Here is a 5,807-nt window from a genome sequence, read left to right as displayed (position 1 = left end):
AATATGGCGTACACCAATTGTTCGAATAGTCGAGAGATAGTGAAGCGGATGCTTACTATTCTCCTTTTCATTCAAAACTAATTTAGATAATGAAACTTTTAGGATTTATAACTAACTTAAGGAAGTGATTTTAATTTTATGGAGTTTTTAGGGTTTTAATTGAATGACGAAAATCCGAGCAATATGGCGTACGCCAATTATTTGAATAGTCGAGAGATAGTGAAGCGGATGCTCATTATTCCCCTTTTCATCCAAAAAATAGAATTAAAAGTTTTGAGGAATATATTGATTAAAGACTTTGAATTCGATTTTACAAAACCAATAAAGTTTAGATAAAAGTACTTGGCATTTACTCAAAATTAATTTAGTGACAAGATACATAATGAATTAAGCACTTTAGTAAATTAACTACTCATTTAATCATAATGTTCTAAAAATAAGTATACTAAAAATCATTTTTCGAGAGAAAAGAAGCGAAAAGAAAGAAAGTGTTTTGTATCGTGCCTTTATTATTATAATTACTATTAAAATGTTTAAATAAAATATTGAAGTAAGTAATAAGTAGGTAATACAAAAAACTATGGTATAAGGCCCAACTGATGGTGTATTTGATATTAGGACATGAATGCTAACTGGCCTTATTGCATCAAGCCCAACCGAAAAATGAAACCAACACCAACTGAACTTGAGGCAAACATGAAGGACCTTGGAAATGAATGGGCCTGAACGACCCAAACCCTAAATCATGCTATTAAAACCTTGAAGAGAAATTCAACGGGAAAATGTACGGACTTCCCACGGTATTAGCAGCACACCAATAATAAATAAAATATATTGTTATCAGTTCACGTGAGGACCATCATGAAGTGTACTGACTCAACATTATGACTTTCCATATTTCAAAGCATCCCCTTTTAATAATATTAAACAATTGATACCTAACAATAAATGATAATGGAGAAAAACAGAGCAAATTCATATTTTAAAAAGCCAAACGTTCCTCTCTCTCTCACAACCGCGCCTCTCTTTCTCTCACCTTGTTTCTTTCACTCTCAACCATATCATGACATGAAGACACAATCCTATTTTCGTTCCAAATCCAAATTCCCTTATTGATTCTAACACATAAACATCCAAATACAATAGATCTACACAAATTCGACTAAGTTTCAAACAACCTAAAACAACAAAACTTCATATGATTCAAGGCAATATAGTGAATAACAAGACGAGGTAACATATATGCGATGAAATACATGTATAGTTGGGAAACTGAGATGAAACAAAGCTCGCCGGAAAACGAAGTTTCCGACAAGGTTACCGACTGTGAGATCTGACCTTGAGGTATATTGCTTCCTTTTTGTTTTTCTGGAATCCTCTTCTTCTTATAACTTCTTTGAATCGGTTTGTTGTGGAGTCGGTAAGGCAGTGGTTTAGCTCGGTTTGCTCAAAGTTCTGGTGATGAACTCTGAGTATCCCTTTGGTATCTTTGAGCTTTGGTGTGTAGGTTGGGATGCGATTTCAGCAGAGTGACTGTATTTTTTCTCCTTTTTTTCAATCGACTAGATCCTGCTTTTATAGAGTGAAATGAGGTCTTCAAATCATGAGCTGGCAGAGATTTGTTGAATCAATCCGTTAGCCAAAAGAATCTCGTCCAAATTTGGTGGTCCCCCATTTTGACGTGGTCCCCAAAATGAAGGTATTAAGGTTTAAGCTTTGTCTGTAGCGAAATCTCTCAAGCACGTTGTTTATTTTGAGTTTCTTATTCACTGTCGTGAAATATCTACATGTCACGGTAAGAACTTTGCTTTTCACTGTCATGTAATTCTTGAATTTTTCGCAGGTCTCATGATTATCAAAATGATGCCACATTCGCTAGTGCTTGATTTGGTAGGTATGTTGCTCATGTTGGAATTAGATGGTTACCCGTTGTAGGACATGTGATTTATGGTGTGGAAAACCAAGGGCATGCTGCAAGTTTGGGGTTTTTGACTTGGATGGTAATGCAGGCTTTGGAACAAGCTGGCATAGTTTGCAGAAATGGATGCAGGGGAATGTTGGGCAAGTATTATGGCTATGCAGCTTCAGGGTTTTGCCTTGACTGATTATTGTAGGTTGCAACTTGAGTGGAATTGGGCTTCACATGAATGATGTCGTCCTAAGAAACTTTACCCTCCAATGTTGACCTAGCTAATTGCAGTGAATTGAACCTTTGTGAATTAGGTTAGGCAATGTTATGTGTGTTGGTTGTAGTTAGTGCAGGTTGCATGTTTTGGATTGATGCACATTGCTTGACAATTTTAGGTTGGTAATTCGGATGGAAGCAAGGCAGTGCAAACTGATTGATTGATCAAGATGAATTGTTGCTTTTATGTTGCAGGTCACAATATGATTCTCTCCTGCCAGGCTTGTTACATTGAATGATAGACTTTGTATTATCGTGTATGACTGCAATTTGAAATGCTTGATTGTTACTTGACTAGGTTGAAAATTGATCATTGAATATGCTAACTGATATGCCTTGGAATTTTCTTGTGAGCGTTGCTGAGACTTTTGTTGAACCTTCTTTTGATGCTTGATTTATACTTCGACAATAGGTACCTTGGTTTAATCGTGGTATGTGACTACCGCAGGTCTCGTTACGGATGATGCATTGGCTAATTCTTCACGTTGCAGGTTGGGTTCTACAGTTAGGCCTTCTAACTTTATTGATCATGCTGTCTTGCTAAAGATTCCCTCACCCATTGGCTTGTATATCAGGTCCTGCAGCGGGTTTGTGGCAGGTCTGGTCAACGTGTTTGCCATCCTAATCCGTGCATCATGTTTGATAACAGGTTCCAACATAATAGGTCTTTGTCATGGTTTAGTTTCCTGCTACAAGATGGTCATGGAAAATACGCAGCATAGCCATTTGGAAGCTCATGTAATGGATTTTCTTATAATGCCAATGATTTGTTTTTCCCTTGCTTGTTGTATACATGTCGGTTTGGTAATGGATTGAGTGGTGATTCATGAATCAATTTTCTTAATGATTTTCCTTATTTCTATAGCAGAAATCTTTTAACATTCGCCTGTACTTTATTTTTCTACAGGGCCCAACAAGTGAGTGAAACGCATGTTGAAATGGCATCAACTGCGGGGGTTTTTTTGTGAGCAGGGGGTCTATAAGGATATGTCAATGGAGGGGGGTTTTGTGGCGATATCGATTAATTTTCCTGCTTGGCTCTAACCTTTCTCACTATGGTTAGCATGACGTGTGACAGGCCCTTTGGATTGTGCAGGTTGGACCTGCTCGTTAGGACATATCTTGCGACTTCTTGGGGTGATTCGAAGAATTGAGTGCAGGGTGCAGTCGTTGCAAATTGACGTAGCTTCGGTGTTTTTTTGAAATGTACTTTTCATTTGGCTTGTCTTATAATGTCACTTAGGAACTAAGGTTGCTTATGATTGATTGTATGATGCGTTCTTGTTAATGGTAATTGAAACAATTATGTTTGTAAAAATCCAAAACTTGTTCAGCTAATGTAATTCTACATTGATACTTTTAAACCGTGCCATATTGTATTTTGGAGTTCCTAGCCATTTGATGCACGTTTAGACACTTGGTCTTTATCCTAAAGACCTCTTAATTCGTGGCCTAGGGAATGATGATTATAAATGAATAACAAAAAATGATGAATTTAAGTCATTCATTTAATATCTCGTCAACTTTTGTCAATTTGGTTCAACCAGGTGCAAAAATAAAATAAACAATGTTCTCAAGCAACCATGTTCATGATTTTGCTTATGGATTTAGTATTATGGTGCTGTCAAGATGAAACTCAAACATGACCTTGATCCATACTAGTATCCCACCTCAAGAAGTATCCTTTCATTATATCCCTTTTCTCGCTTTCATATAATAAATCATACTCTTAGATGAAATGGATTTTATGAAATGCATGTTTTTAGGTAGTATGGAAATGGCATAATAGTGATAGGAAACTAAAATGAGGTATTCTCGTGATGAAATGTATGCCATGCTATGCATATGATGCTAAATTAAAAAATGAAATCAATTTTACAAAATTTTAAATATTTCCGGACAAAATTGGGGTACGACAAAGCGCACAAAGAAGCACTGCAAAGAGTTCTTGAGCAAGCTTTTGTAGAACATGATGTTACGTTGGATCAGTTTGATCATATTATGGATAACATCACTTCCTGTAATAATCTCAGCTTCTGTGATGAAGAACTCCCCGAGAAGGATAATAATCATAACTTGGCTTTGCATATCTCCATGAACTGCAAAGATGACGCTTTATCCAATGTACTAGTTGACACCGGATCCTCGTTGAATGTGCTTCCAAAGTCAACATTGTCAAAGTTGTCATACCAAGGAGAGCCTATGAGATATAGTGGTGTAATCGTCAAAGCTTTTGACAGTTCGCGCAAGATGGTGATTGGTGAAGTGGACCTTCTAGTGAAGATAGGTCCGAGGAACTTCCAGATTACTTTTCAAGTAATGGATATCCACCCGGCCTAGAGTTGTCTGTTGGGAAGGCCATGGATTCACGAGGCGGGAGCTGTTACCTCTACATTGCATCAGAAGCTCAAATTTGACAAGAACGGTAAGTTAGTCATTGTTGGCAGAGAGAAGGTACTGTTGGTTAGCCACCTGTCATCTTTCTCTTATGTTGAAGTTGAGGATGAGGTTGGAACTCCGTTCCAAGCTTTGTCTATTGCTACTGAAAAGAGAGTTGGGGCACCTATGTCCTCATTGAAAGATGCAAGGAAGATTGTTGAAGAAGGAATTGCTGATCAGTGGGGACGAGTGGTAGAGGTCTCCGATAACAAGAACAGAACCGGTATGGGTTTTCAGCAAGGTTCATCAGTTGTTAGATCAGAGGATATACAACTCAGCTTTTGTAACAGAGGGTTCATTCATGGCAATAAACAACACTTAGTTGTTGTGCTAGAGGATGGTGAAGAGGAAGACTGCACCAATTTTGTGACGCATGGAAAGGCTTGCAATAATTGGACTGATGTTGATATTCCTGTTATTATGCATCGATCTAAGTAATTGCTTTTATTTGTTTTAAAAAAAATCCTTCTCCTATTCCTAAGGGAGAAGTGAACATTGTGTGGGCATTTTAAATTGATCATTAATAAAGTATAATTCTATTCATCCACATCTATGATGTTTTGTTTTTAGTTTTTTGCTTTATTCTGAAAATGGTAATCACAAAAAACATAAATAAATAATATAATTGTCCATTTGCATAATATTTGGTCACAAATTCATTTCTCTAAAATCAAAATATCAAATCATTATGCAGGTTGAGTTCTAACCCATTGGATACAATGATCCTTCTCCTTCTCCAAATTTTGAATTCCCTGTGTTTGAGGCTGAGGGGGAAAGTGATGAAGAAGTGAGTGATGAAATGTCTTGTCTTCTTGAGCATGAAGGAAAAGCCATTCAGCCATTCAAAGAGCAGATTGAGTTGGTCAACTTGGGTTCCGAGGATGATGTGAAGGAAGTCAAGATTGGATTTTGACTGTGTCTAGATGTGAAGAAGGGGTTGATTGATCTTCTTCGAGAGTATTCAGATGTGTTTTCTTGGTCCTATCAAGACATGCCTGGTTTGAATTCTGAGATAGTGGAGCATAGATTGTCGTTGAAGCCAGAATGCCCGCCAGTCAAGCAGAAGTTGAGAAGAACGCATTCTGATATGGCAGTGAAGATCAAAGAAGAAGTACAAAAGCAGATTGATGTTGGTTTCCTTGTGACTGCCGAGTATCCGCAATGGATGGCCAATATTGTGCCT

At 37.4% G+C, this 5,807-nt stretch overlaps 1 long non-coding RNA gene across 10 annotated transcripts; it reads left to right on the top strand.

The window, feature by feature from the left end:
* The first annotated feature begins 491 nt into the window (after window positions 1–491).
* LOC127119567 (uncharacterized) lies at window positions 492–3,549 on the top strand. 10 transcript variants are annotated; one of them, XR_007802876.1, is made up of 6 exons: window positions 492–1,344; window positions 1,567–1,699; window positions 1,844–2,380; window positions 2,484–2,676; window positions 2,835–2,923; window positions 3,093–3,549. It is a non-coding gene; the product is annotated as an uncharacterized LOC127119567 (long non-coding RNA). The 10 variants fall into 10 exon arrangements; XR_007802879.1 differs by having other exon boundaries at window positions 492–1,699; window positions 1,844–2,223; window positions 2,305–2,380; XR_007802878.1 differs by having other exon boundaries at window positions 492–1,699; window positions 2,484–2,534; window positions 2,634–2,676.
* The last annotated feature ends 2,258 nt before the right edge of the window (window positions 3,550–5,807 follow it).

This window comes from Lathyrus oleraceus, chromosome 2 (assembly GCF_024323335.1).
Source record: "Lathyrus oleraceus cultivar Zhongwan6 chromosome 2, CAAS_Psat_ZW6_1.0, whole genome shotgun sequence".
Classification (NCBI taxonomy): domain Eukaryota; kingdom Viridiplantae; phylum Streptophyta; class Magnoliopsida; order Fabales; family Fabaceae; genus Lathyrus; species Lathyrus oleraceus.
The sequence above is the reverse complement of the archived record's forward strand: the minus strand, read 5'-3'. Positions and strand labels throughout refer to the sequence as shown.